The sequence below is a fragment of the Paroedura picta genome, chromosome 6 (genome assembly GCF_049243985.1).
Source record: "Paroedura picta isolate Pp20150507F chromosome 6, Ppicta_v3.0, whole genome shotgun sequence".
In the NCBI taxonomy this organism is placed as follows: Eukaryota; Metazoa; Chordata; class Lepidosauria; order Squamata; family Gekkonidae; genus Paroedura; species Paroedura picta.
In genome coordinates this window covers 83,560,163-83,574,181 of record NC_135374.1, presented here as the reverse complement: position 1 = coordinate 83,574,181, position 14,019 = coordinate 83,560,163, and the positions used below count along the sequence as shown (strand labels likewise).

General features: G+C 43.1%; 1 protein-coding gene across 4 annotated transcripts in view; it reads right to left on the bottom strand.

The window, feature by feature from the left end:
• The window catches only part of P2RY8 (P2Y receptor family member 8), a 38,293-nt gene extending 37,193 nt beyond the window's left edge, over positions 1-1,100 (bottom strand). The window contains exon 1 of one of the 4 annotated variants that reach the window (XM_077343346.1): positions 1,045-1,100. The gene's annotated coding sequence lies outside the window, so the exon portion shown is untranslated. The remainder of the gene's footprint in view (positions 1-1,044) is intronic. The other 3 variants (XM_077343347.1, XM_077343348.1, XM_077343343.1) reach the window with 3 other exon arrangements.
• Positions 1,101-14,019: the final 12,919 nt, after the last annotated feature.

Genomic DNA, 14,019 nt, shown 5'->3' with positions numbered 1-14,019 from the left:
GTTTACAACATTTAATAAGTACAGTAGGAATTAAAACCATTAAAATAGTTTTAAAATACCAGCAAAACAATAGGCTATATCTCCATTGCTGTTCTTCTCAATAGGAAGTAGACGCCAAGAGCTATCTGGATTGCAGTGGAGGAGGACCTTAATGTTAATATACTCACATAGACTTGCATAATATACATGCATAGGCTCATACACATAATCTGTCATTTTGCAGAATTCAGTTTTCTCACTAGTGGAGTCTTGGAGTGTGTCAGCTGAACATGGGTAGGAGCCAGCAGGCATGCTCTTTTTCTTGGCTTTTATGTGAACAAAGATTATATTTTTGCAGTGGACCCCCCCCCCCAGTGCTTAGACTACTTTTTCAAGTTTTTTTTAAGTGTGTGGGGGGAATACAACTGACTGAGGGGACAAATGCACAAAAATCTCAAGAAAAATGTGTAGATTATTTTGCGGTACGAGCATATATCCTTAGACCAGTAGTACAGCATTAAGCAAAGATTTTGTCTCTTAAATAACTTTTGACTTACTGGCTACAAATATTATAACTCTTACATACCAATCATTATTATAAGGAAGAGCTGTTTTACTTAGAATTAAAGAGCTGCTCTGAGAAATTATACAAGAAAACAATAGTTTAAACATTTCTTTATGCGATCCAGCGTTACGAATACCTGCAGAGAGACTAAAAACAAACCAATTGACAGAGTGATTCCTCTACAGGGGCTTAGCACAGTCTTTTGTTCTCTCTCCCAAAACAAACACAGAGTAAGTATATCAGGAAAATATAGGAACATACCCTTGATCTACCATCAGTTGTGTCCACAACATGTATAAATCCAAAATATTTAAATCCAGTAATTACTGCATTAAATGGAAGGATGGCTTACTGGAGCTACAGAACTGGACTATGTGGTACACACTTAATAACTGCTAATTATATAAATTATTAACAAGCTAAATAATACCGTGTTTACAAAACTTGCCAGCAAATATTCCCACCCAATTAGTTTGTAATAAATTACAGTATTAAGTTACCTGACTATTCATCCACATCTGATGAGTTGAAGTTTTGTTCCTCAAGTGAATTAACTGTTTCTTCAGCTGCATGTGATATTGCAACACCCACTTCCTTTCAACTGTTCATGTTTTTAGTACAGTTCAGACTGTTACATTTCCTACAGAGATTTGTAGCTTTTTTTCACCCTGGCAAGTTTCATTTCAACTATCACGTAGGTTGCTTTTATTACGTTATTATTGAGTTATGATAACCAGTTCTTGAAATATATTTTTGAAAAGTGTTACCTGTTTCAATGTGAAAAGATCCTATTTGGAACAAAGCATTTTGCTTTGTAAAGCTACTCAGACTTGGCAATCTAGGGGAAATGTTTCTTTGGAGAGTTAGACTCATGAAAGCTTAAAATCCAGACATTCTGAGCAATTCAGGTACTATCTAGGACAACATAAGTACTAAATTACATGGTAAAAAATATGAACGTGACTGATTTTATTTTATTAACTTTACTTACTTAATTTGAGGATTCAAAGCAGCTTATAATATTCTCTTCTCTTTCATTTTATCAAAACAATCCAGTGGGAAAGTTCAGGTTGAAGGTCTGTGCCCAGCCCAGTCTTCTCCTACAAACTTCCATGGCAAAGTGGCAATTCGACTCCCAGACTATGGTTCCCGTGGCACTTTCCATGTTGCTATGGAGAAACACTAGAACGCTAGAACGATACAGCATCCCCCCCTTTTGGGGGATTTGTAGTATTTCGGATTCTATGTATGTCTGGGTAGATTTGTGAGACGTTGGAAATGGTAACTGGACCCCAAAGAGTGATTTTGTTTAAAAAGTGGGCTTAAAAACAAAGCACACAGATGCCTGGCTGATTGGGAGAGAGCTGCTTCAACACACATACACCCCTTTCTCTGTTCATTCCCCACCGCCAAAAAACCCAAACTTGACTGTGTTTTGCCTGCCTGATCCCAAAAAGACTGTGGACACTGTAGACACTTTACAGAAGATTTTATTTTACCTTTGACAAAGTAGCTTTGTGGCTCTGCACAACACAAACTGTGCCATTTTTTAAAAAAATCTCAGAGCAGGAAATGGAGAGGGGAGGGCAGGTGTGAGGGTGGGACAATGTTACAGAGCCTATCGTGCCTTTCCCCCTCCATACGGGCTTGCCCATGGTTGCTCATGGAAGGGATGTGAGATAAAAATTGGCAAATCCAGTTTTGGGGATTTCCCTTATCCCTAGGAAAATCTGTCAGAAACTCAAGTCAGCCCCTGGATAGTCTCAGGATGCAGACAACGTCATGTGAGGGTGGCTCTAAAACCCGCCAGCAACCAGAGGCTGCCCAGAGGATATATGGTTCTAACTTACCTCATTAAACCCTCCTTTAGTATGTTAAGCTAAAAGAGGGAAAGAGAGAGGGAGAGTAACGGGCCCAAGGCCACTCAATCAGCTTCTATAGAACAGGCTTGCTCACCCATGGAGCAGAGCATGTGTGATCTGTTCTCATGGGACAACTGAGATTATTCAGATGGTGAAAAGGACATCACAGGACCTTTAAAAGAGTGGCAGGCACATGATGGCCTTTCCTGGAGATAGGGTTGCTGATTTTTGGTTGAGAAATTCCTGGTGATTTGGGGGTAAAGCCAGGGGAGCACAAGGACCATCATCTTTTAAGATTTTGAATAAAAAAAGATACACAAGTTACAGACACACCACAATTTACAAGAAGTTTGATCCAGTCCCTGCCCCCCCCCCCAGCATGGATTCCCACTTACAGATGGGATCTGTCTCCACATTGCTCCTCACTCAGAATGAGGTGGCATCTCGCTGCTCGGGGGGGGGGGGTGCAAAGAACCAGGAAAGAAAAGGAGGCAGCTCCAACTTCTTGGCAGGGAGGTATGTGGATGTGGGTGGGTGGGTGGGTGGGTGAGAGAGTCGCAATATCCTTCCTCGAGGAGTGGGGAATCAAATCTTGTTCTCCAGATTAAAGGCTTCCTCTCTTAAGTACTATACCAAGCTGGAACTCCAGAAGGTATGCAGTCCTGCTTCAGTAATGTGCAGAGAAAAGTAAAGAACTGTATTTCAATGCTTGGGTGAGGGGAAACCCCCGAGTTCGAACCTGAAAGCAAGTAGCTTGGCTATCAGAGGGAGAAATCTTGTATTGTATAATCCCCTGATATATTCCACATCTCATAATGATGGGCATTTGCTAGTCAACCTGAGCCATGATATGTCATCACTACATATTCTTTAACAAGCTGGGTCTCATCTCAGCCACACAGCAGCTGCAGGAAATGTTGCTTTTAAAACCAACAGAAGCCCATCTGACTCAGAACACTGGAGTGGGAGAGGAGTCAGCTTCCATCTTCCCCTCCATGCCTCCCCCACCCCCCCAGTTGAAAAGAGCCCCATCGAGAGTTATTTGCATAACTTCAGAGATGCATGTGCTCAGAATGCTCCACATGCAGCTCCAGAGTAATGCAGATAACTCCCCACTGGGACCATTTCAGGTCAGCCAAGAAATTGTGGAGAAGGAAGCAGGAGTCCCCTCCTCAACCCCCCCCCCCCCCACGGTTGTACTGAGTGAAACTTGCTTCTTTAAAACCAACATCTCCTGCAGCCGCTGTGGGACTGAGGTGAAAGTGTCTGGGGAATTCTGAAAATGTCTATAATTGAATGCAAGGCCTAATCAACCATAAGGATTGCAGAAAAACACCCACAGTACTCAATGAATGCTGCAAAACAAGCTGGGAGCCCATACCCAACTAGTGAGAAAAAAAAATGAGCTGTTTGGCTCTGTTTGATTTCTGAAAGGTGCAGAACAATACATATCACCCACAGAGGGAAAAGTGTCTCTAGAAATTCACCTTCGCTCCAACCTTAGCAATGCATCTTTTAGAAGAGATGGAAAACTTCATAAAATATAATTAATCCTTAGTGGTCTACATTAGACAGAAGAATTTAAAGTAGTTAATTGTTGAAAGTTTTTACAAATTTTACAATATCGTCCCTCACTTTTTTCTGTGAGGTTGGCTATAAATAAAATGTGATAAATCAGGCCTCCTATGACCTCATCACCATAAGTCACCAGGGTCTTCTTGCTTTGCTGTTCGCCAGGATCTTCACAGGAGTGAAGTCAAGCATTTGGCAGACCATAATTCGTATTTGAATACTACATCCACAGCCCATCTACACAATCTGTTTCTTCACTTGCTTATACTTGATATGTCATGCTCCCTGACTGCAGGATTCAACTGCTGAAGGGGACTGTTTATATTTTTTCAATAAAAGAGGAGAGCCCAAATGAGCTTGGAATGGCAGCAGGACAAAGGGCTCCTGCTTGACCCCCAAGCACTTTTCTCATGTGAAATTCACATTAGTGGTATTTATAAAGAACATCCCCAAGACTTCCCACAAAGGCACAGTGATTTTCCAGCAATTGAATCAATGGCAGAAGCCACATGAGCCTAATGTCTTGACTTTTACAGCGAATAGCCTGACATGGCAGGAAACCAGATTGTACGACTCTCTGAAACTAGCTGTCCGCAAGAAGGCACCTCGCCCTTCTTGTTCCAGGGCCAAAGCAGACAGCAGTCTTGCTACGGCAGCCATAGAGCTCTGCTTCAGCTCCATAGCTACTAGCAGTGGAAGTTGAATTATGTAAAACAAAGGCAAAGTCTGACCCAGCCTCATGCTGCCCTCTTGTCCCACTATCTTCATACAAGGCCCTTACCTCAAACCGCCGACTTCTGCAATAAATGTGGTGTGCGGTTTTCAGTACAAGACAGGCTAAAGGAACAAGCTTACAAAAACTAGGCAGGCGGTTGCCTCTATGTTCATAATTTATTGTCAACGTGGTGTGGAGGGTTAATGCAGACTCTGAATTTTTTTAAAAACACAACCTAAACAACCTTGAATCCTTTGTCCATGTACATATGGTGGTCTCCTGCATCTCCTGCAGCCGCATAACTTTTTTTTTTTAGTTATGCTTAATTTAAAGAAAACATTGAAACTCACACAGGGTTGGAAAACATGTATTTTATTGTCCTTTATACTTCAAGATCACTTGTCATAGAAAGAATGGTTTGCAGATCTGCCTTCTAAGCCAGGAGTGTTCAGTCACTGTGGTTTTGTGGTTAAGAGCGGCAGACTGGAAAACCAGGTTTGATTCCCCAGTCCTCCCCATGAGGCCTGCTGGGTGACCTTGGGCCAGTCACAATTTTCTCAGAACTCTCTGAAACCCACTTACCTCACAAGGTGCCTGTTGTGGAGAGAGGAATGGAAGAAGATTGTAAGCCGCTTTGAGAAAAGTGGCACAGAAAAGTGGGGTATACAAACTTCCAACTGTCTTGTTCAGTTTAGATCTTTATAAAAATATCCATCCTTAAGGATACATATTTGAAGGGTGCCTGCCATAAACATCTTTCACTGTTTTTGAACCAGCCAGCCAGTTCTGTTGTGATTCACACTAGATGGAATACCCTAATTCTCCTTGGAATGTGCAAAATTGCATAGTTCAGTAGGGCTTTTCCAATGAAGGATCAAGCAGTTAATATATATGGATCAAGCAACATTAATGCGGCTTTGGCGGGTTGTTATTGTTGTTGGCCTCAGCTCACAGCTGAAGTGAAAGGTGACAATAATGAGGAAACCATTTCCACAAAAAAGGAAACTCCAACATTGGTGTTCTTAAAGAAATGAACAAGAACAATGCAAAATTTTTCACACAAAATTTTGCCTCCTCAGGAGTAGATCCAAATGTCACATCTCCTTACCTCGTATACAGGATGATCTTGACAGGCTGGAAAAATCAGCTAAAATGAATACAATAAAATGAATTTAAATAGTGATACATGTTAAGTTCTGCATTAAGGTAGGAAAAATCAAATGCATCATTATAGGATGGGGGAGATCTAGCTGTCTTAATAGACCAAACTCTGAACATGAGTTAGCAGTGTGACTCAGCGGCTAAAAAGGCAAATGGGATAATTGGGCTGTATCTTAAGAAGTATAGTGTCCAGATTGCACAAGGTGATGGTTCTGATTTACTCTACTCTGGTTGGAATTCACTTGGAGCATAGTGTTCAGCTATGGGCACCACAATTGAAGAAGGATGTAGATGAATTAGAGCATGTCCATAGGTGTGTAACAAAGATGGTGAAGGGTTGGGAGATCATACCCATTTCCGCATGGAGGGGTAAAACACAAGTGGCTTCCTGCTGGCAAATGTGGGATAGTAAATCTCATGTTTGCAGTCCTCCTCACAGGGAGACCCCTCCCACGTTTTCCCTCTGCCCTGATGAGGCTGCACGGGAAACCAATCTGACCTTCTCCCTCTGCTTTTCAATCACAACACAGCAATTCTCTCATAGACTGGAACTTTCTTCCCCCCCAGCCCCTAAATTAATTTTTTTAAAGGTACTTCCTCATAGCTATGCGGTGATGGTACAACAGAGATGCATCTTTAATAAAATCAACACTGCCCTGTTGCTATGGAGAAATGCCAAAATTATCCAGCATTACCCCCTGCTTTTTGGGATTAGTTTTTGTTTTGGTTTTTTTGCACTTAATTTCATAATATAGAACCAAAATGGTAGAGACCTAACAGAAGCATATTTTTAAAAGATTTGTTAAAGGTGGCAAAATTATACAGAAGAACTATACAAGAGCGAGCTTAACATCCCTGATAACCACAATGGGGTAGACACTGACCTGGAGCCAGACATCCTGGAATGTGAACTCAAATGGACCTTAGGAAGTCTGAACAACAATAAAGCTAGTGGAGGTGACAGCATTCCAGTTGAACTATTCAAAATCTTAAAAGAAAAAAAAGTGTGTCTAGTCGAGGTTATGGTCTTCCCAGTTGCAATGTATGGCTGTGAAAGTTGGACCATAAGGAAGACTGTGCGTCAAAGAATTGAGGCTTTTGAATTCTGATGCTGGAGAAGACTCTTGCGAGTCCCTTGGAATGCAAGGTGAACAAACCGGTCAGTCCTAGAGGAGATCAGCCCTGACTGCTCCTTAGAAGGCCAGATCCTGAAGATGAAACTCAAATAGTATGGCCACCTTATGAGATGGAAGGACTCCCTGGAGAAGAGCCTAATGCTGGGAGCAATTGAGGGCAAAAGAAAAAGGGGACAACAGAGAATGAGGTGGCTGGCTGGAGTCACTGAAATAGTAGGTACAAACTTAAATGGACTTCGAGGAATGGTAGAGGCCAGGAAAGCCTGGAGGATCATTGTCCATGGGGTCACAATGGGTCGGACACGACTTTGCACCTAACAACAACAACCATTTACGTCTGGGTGGATGTCTGAGACACTGCACATTGTCCCTGGACCCCAAGAAGACATTTTTGTGCTAATGGTTGGCTTTAAAACAAGCTACTCAGCCCCCTGTATGATCGGTAGAAGGCAGCCAAATCACACACACACACACACACACACTCTTTCCCAGGTCATTTCCCACCTCCAGAAGATGCCAACGGGACTGTTATTGCCTGCCCGAGTTGTGAGAAGGCTGGAAAGGCCAAAAATACATTCTGTACTTATGGTAGGTTTTAAAACAAAGGGCACACATGGCTGAATAATCATGAGAAAGCTGCTGGATCATCCATCCAGTCCTTTCTGAGCTCATTTCCCACCTCCAGAAAACAAAAACGGGGCAGTGTTTTTTTCTTGCCTGATCCCAAGAAGACAGTGGACACTTTAAAGATTTTATTTCACCTTGGGTAATGTAGGTTTATGGTCCCGCCACAACATGGACTACACCGTTAAAAAAAATTACTCGGTGCCAGCAGGAAATAGAGAGGGAAGGGTGGGTGCAAGGGTGGGACAAAGCTGTTGAGACCATCTCACGTTTCCCCATCAATATGTTCTTATACCTGGTTGCTTACTGGTGGCTCACCGATGGTTTGCACGACTTAGGGTGGTAAATCCAGTTTTCTGGATTCCCCAAATTGTGAGTTAAAAATGGCCAAACCGCAACATGTCTACTGGACAGCCTCGGGATGTTGGCAATGTTATGTGGAGGAGGCTACATATGCTGCCAACATGCCAAGGCTGTCCAGGAACATTTTCCTTATGTGGAAATGGCCCAAATTGTATGAGGAAAGGTTGAGGGAGCTTGGCCTGTTTAGCTAGGAGAGAAGACGACTAAGAGGTAATATGATAACCATCTTCAAGTATTTGAAAGGGTCTCATATAAAAGATGGAGCTGAGTTGTTTTCTGTTGCCCCAGAGGATCAGACCAGAACCAATGGGTTGAAATTCAAAATAATTTTTGGCTAAACATGTGGAAGAAGTTCTTGACAGTTATAGTGGTTTCTCAGTGGAAAAGACTTCCCCAGGAAGTGATCTTTGGAAGTTTTAAAGCAGAGGCTAGATAGCCATCTGACAGAAATGCTGATTCTGTGACCTTAGGCAGATTGTGAGTGGGTGGACAGAAAAGGTTGCATCAGTGCTTGGCTCTGTAGCCCATTCTTGCACGCCAAGGGAAATGCTGATTGCAACTTTTGGGTCCTCATATGGATTTCCTTCAGGCTAGCCTTTCCAGGGATTCTGTTTTGTTTTGTTTTTTTGGGGGGGGGAGGCATCGTCTGGGCATGAAATTGAGGTGACTGTGGGTGAGCAGGTAGTCATGAGTTTCCTGCATTGTGCAGGAGGGTGCACTAGATTACCTTGGAGATACCTTCTGGCTCTATGATTCTATGATTCCTGAATCCTCCTTTACAATATTCCTCCCTCCCCCTTGGATTTTAACTCAGTTTTCCAGTGAAGAATCCTGAATTCGAATTTGTTATCCCACCATGTTGCCATTTTGTGTAATCAGTATTGCTTATTCTCTATGCTTAATAACCTCCCGCCTCCTTCTGGCTTTTTACAATGTTATGATGTTATAACATCACTGCATATGCAAAAAAGGAGGCTTCATCACTGACATGGTGAAATAATTTTCAGCAATTATCAAAGTTAGTGACTAAGGAAGACCAGCAACCATGTTATTTCCCATGATCCATATGGCCTTTTTACAGTGTTATGATGTTACTAGTAATCAAGCCCGCTGTATGAGTAATACAGCGGGCTCTAGGCACGTACCAGATCGTAGGAGGCCCGTCGGGCGGCGGGGCCTCTCCCGGGCGGCGGTCATTTGGCGGGCAGGGAGTCCCCGGCAGCCGCGCTCGGCGCAACTGCCGGGAGCTCCCTTCCTGGTGGCGTGACGCGGCGTCACGCGCCTGGTGGCCTGATGCGCCTGGCGGGCTGACGCGCCATAGAGGCGGAGGGCAGAGCGGCTCCGCGTCAAGGCGAGGGCGCAGGCGCGGCGGCCATTTTGGAAGCAGGCGGACGGAGGCCATGGGCCACGCGGGCAGCTGTGTCGGGATACTCGGCAACAACGGGGTACTGCCGGCTGCGTCAGGCCACCAGGCAGGGAGCCCTCAGCAGCCACGTGGAGCGCGGCTGCCGGGGACTCCTTCGGGCGGCGGCTTGATGCAGCGAGAGGTGCGAAGCGCCTCTCGCCGTGTCAGGCCGCCGGGCAGGGAGCCCCCGGCACCCGCGCAGAGCGCGGGTGCCGGGGACTCCCTTGCGGCCAGCCGGACGTGTCGGAGCAACTGCGAGCCGCGCTGTGCGCGGCTCGCAGTTGCTGGGGCTGGGAATCGGAGGGACCAATTGGCAGGCGCTGCGCGCCTGCCAATTGGTCCCTCCGATTGTCTGTCCTGAGGAAGGGTCCTATCCGGACCCTTCCTCATCACGGACACATCCCGCCTTAGGACCCCTTAACGCTTTATATAGTCCGTGGCGCCCGTGGCGCCACGGGCGGTTTAAAGATGTGGTTAATGCACATGTGCAAAAACAAACAGGCGGTTCTGTTTCTGATGAAGAGCATGACAGGGCAGAACATATGAGGAGAGTTGGATCTGAATTCAAGGAGAAATCTCCCTAAACAAATGCCCTTTTCTGGAAGGGGTATTGCAAAGTTAGAGCATCAGCTGGGGATTCAACTTGCTGAGAAACAGCAGCAACACAAAAGTGCATAAAAGGTACCAGTGGAGAAAGGTGTGGCAAATAGCAATAGTTATTTGGTGCCTAGCAAACATGAACTCCATGAATACCTAGAGCTGGACTGTCCATTATGAAAGAGATTGTGCTGGAGGTATGCTGTGCACTGGAGTTGAACCTTCTCAGGAAGACAGTTTGCCTCTGAAAATAGATAGGAAAGGTAATCTGGTAATGTTTTCTTGTGTACTAGCAATATATTGTGTGCTTTAAATTTATCTCCAAATGTTTTTTTTTTATACCCATGCACCCATAATTTCTACTTAGAGCATCAATGATCCCTCTCCAATTTAGGTAACTCTCCCCTTGTGCCTGAGAAGTGCATCCCTAAATTGTTGCTGAGGGTACTTGGGAAATTGCAGAATACGGCATACCTGAAGCAACTGCATCCCCTCTGCATGACAAGAGAGAAGACTATCCCTTTCCATTACTAACAGAAGTGTTACTGTTGTTTTTTGGGAGTGTCTTTACATAAGCATGTTGAACATTTCACTGATTTTTATTATTTTTCTCACTTCATGGACAGTTTTGTGAAGTCTGGATTTCTACTGTATTGGTGCGATTAATAGGATGCATGTTCTCATTAGAGTACCAACTGGGAGAGGTGGTGTGTATTTCAACCGGAAAAAAATATTTCTTCATCCTGCTTCAGGGAACAGTTGACCACATTGGCAGATTTATTGTTACAGAAGTTGTGTTTCTCAACTCAGCAATGTGCATTACCACGGATGCTGGTTAATTTGTTCCTGGTAACCACACTATCACCTTGGGTGGAGGGAAAGTTCCAGCACTGATTGTCAGGGGCAAGTTATCCATTAGGCACAGAAGGCACAGTGTCTATGACCTATGGAGACGTTTTAATTTCTTTTCAAATCAGAAGGGAGGAAATGAACTTTTAGGCTCAAAGAATATGTTTTGATTTTTCTCATGTCAGAAAAGAAATGAAATCTATAGGGTCCACAAAGATTTATTAAATTTTGCATAAAACAGGGAAAAAATGTCAAAATATTTTAAATTATATCAACCATAATTTTTAATATTATAGTGGAAGGGGCTGACAAAGGCAAAAGTGTGTAGGGGCCCATGGAAGTCATAATGTAGCCGTGCTGATTGTAGCTGATGCAGCATACCCCTGCAATAATGGCTAATGAGACCCTAAGGGGAAAAGGTGGGCAGCCACAAGAGAAAGTTTGATAAGAAACTCTGCAGGGCAAGGCAGGCAGTTGAGTATGCCTGAAAGCATGTTGTGAGTGCCTGAAAGCATGTTGGAGCAGCAGAAAGACTGTATGATGAGCACTTCCACTACATTTTAAAGGGAAGACAGTATCACAGGACATTTCTTGGAATCTCTATGTATTAAATTCCCAATGCCCTCTGCCCGATGAAACCTAACACACAGTTCACCCAGAGCCTGAAAATGGTCCCTAACCACAGTGTTCAGATATGTCCTTCCAGAAGAAATCTTCTGGGGGACATAGATGATTGCTGCTTTTTCCCAATCAATCCCAAAAACTGAATGGTACATACATTTTATGTCTCCAACATAAAATTTTCAAACAAACTTGTAGGTGCCACCCACTTGGAGGTAAGGTGGACATGAATTTCATGGGTGCAGCCATGAAGACATTACAGACAGGCAATAAATCAACAGAACAACATATGTTTTAGAGTAAAAGTGGAGAAACAACGGAGGAAAGCTGGGACAGCAAGGGGAAAGAAACAGTGCTAATGACAACAACAAAACAGTAACAAAGAGAATCCAAACCACAGCAATAAGCCTGCCTGGAAGAGTCAATCTAGTCCAGACACAGAACAACCAGATGTCTGTGAAAAATCCAAAAGCAGAGCAAGATGCTAATCGTCACTGCTATGCAGCTCTGGTATCTGATTCTCTGTGGCATAAGGCCTCTGAATATTGCATTTTTAGCTGTCATAGTGGATAACCATCAGTAGACCCATCTTCCCTTTTAAATAGGTTTCGTATCATGAGAGCTATTATAACAAAGGGCAAAGTGGGTCTAGACTTATTGAAAAGGCTTAATACAACAGCTTCCTCTAGTGGAGTTCTACAGTAGTAGTCATTTAATTGGGGTAGAGATATTCAATAACTATAACAATTAAAATTATTTTAGAGTGACACAATCATGAAGGGTGCTTTTATAAACAGATCCTAAACAGTTCTCCACTGAATATGGATGGCAACATTAGAGTCCTAAACAGAGTTACATGCTTCTAAGTCCGTTAAATTCAATAGACTTACAATGGTGTAACTGTGTTTAAGAAGGTATTGTTAGTCAACATATGGTATTTGAACATATGGAAGATGTGTTTTGGAAACTGTTTTATCTGCAGAATAAGAACAAATTGTTAAATGTTAAAATACCATTTTAATTGCTTTAGAAGTGGAAATGTCCAAGTAAATGACTGATGTCTATGGCTTTAAGACACTACAGAATATACATTTATTAATAATGGCAATGGAGACATCTAAAAGCATATTTCTCTTAGAAAATGAGTATGACAAAATGAACTCAGTCGATATAAGACTTTTTGTGACCTGTATACAGGAGTTTGCAAGTAGGAATGCACAGATTTCTCCTGATCTATTCCTTTATTCTTCAGACACCACTTTAATTCAAATTTGAGAAAATTTCTAATAATAATTCTATATTAATGAATGCACAGTTGGCCACCGATTTCAGTTCTTTCAATTGATTTTTCATCTGGCTAAAGCACAGATGCAACAATATACTTTGATAACATACAGTATAAAGTGTAATCATGCATATTGTTAGGCTTGCTGATTACTATGAATGGGTTATGAACTTGCCTGAAGTTTTAGAGCAGCAGATGATTGGGACCATGAACTTGACAAAAGAATGTTAGTATTATTTAATGGTTGAGGATCTTTCCTTAATGGGAGCCAGCAGTTAAGAGATGCTGTCTTGGATAAAGTGATCCCTCCTTTTTAAAAGGAGGGGGAAATTTTTGAAGAAAAAAATCACAGATGTAGCATTTGGAACAGAGAAGAGGATGGCATCTAGATAATGTTGTGGGTTTACGTTGATCCTGGATCTTGAGGGGCAGTGCCTACCCCTTGGCAATTTCCAGTAGAACAGGGTATCCATTACCTTCAAGGACAGCCTCTTTGTCCCTACACATGCTCTATTTATATACTGGAAAGTCCAACATACACAATGTTTCCTAAAGTGAAGGGAGGAATAAACAGGAAATGGTACTCATGAAACCAGATCCCCTGCAGAGAATGTCTGATTTGGATGGTGAAGTCTATAGCATTATACCCTGCTGAAGTCCTACTTCTTGGCAAACCCTGCCCTCCCTACCCACAAAACCTCCAAGTATTTTTTCAACCCAGAACTGGCAACCCTCAAGACTTTGTTCACCACCATCATCATCACATTAAATAAAATTCAGTTTCGTGGCACTACTAGCTGCACAAATGTGATTCTGAAGCAGATTCTGACGAGGCCTCAGAATTTTATTGGTCATCCCCATTTATCATCACATATCATGTCCGTTGCCACGGACACCACAAAAATCACACTTCTATAGCTTTCTGGCAGCACTATAGTACAAATATGTATCTCCAAAACAGAGATCCTAATGTATATTCAGAATTTTTACATTAGGCCTCCCCATACTAATTCGTCGTGCTTATGGTCAAAGATTACACCTAAAAAAACGCAGACCCTTGTTTTGGATCCCTGCTTTTTGCCATGAAGCAAAGGATTTGCTATTTTCGGGGTGCAACCTGCCCCCATGGGCATGATATACGGCTGGACAATGAATTAGGCACAGCCAAATGGAAAGCGCTTGGGGGCCCAGTATCTGCATGGAAGCCAGCCCGCACAGGGCAACACTGCTCAGCCGAGCACCGGCGAGGAGGCTCCTCCTCCTTCCGGAAAGGGGCGGCCTTGCT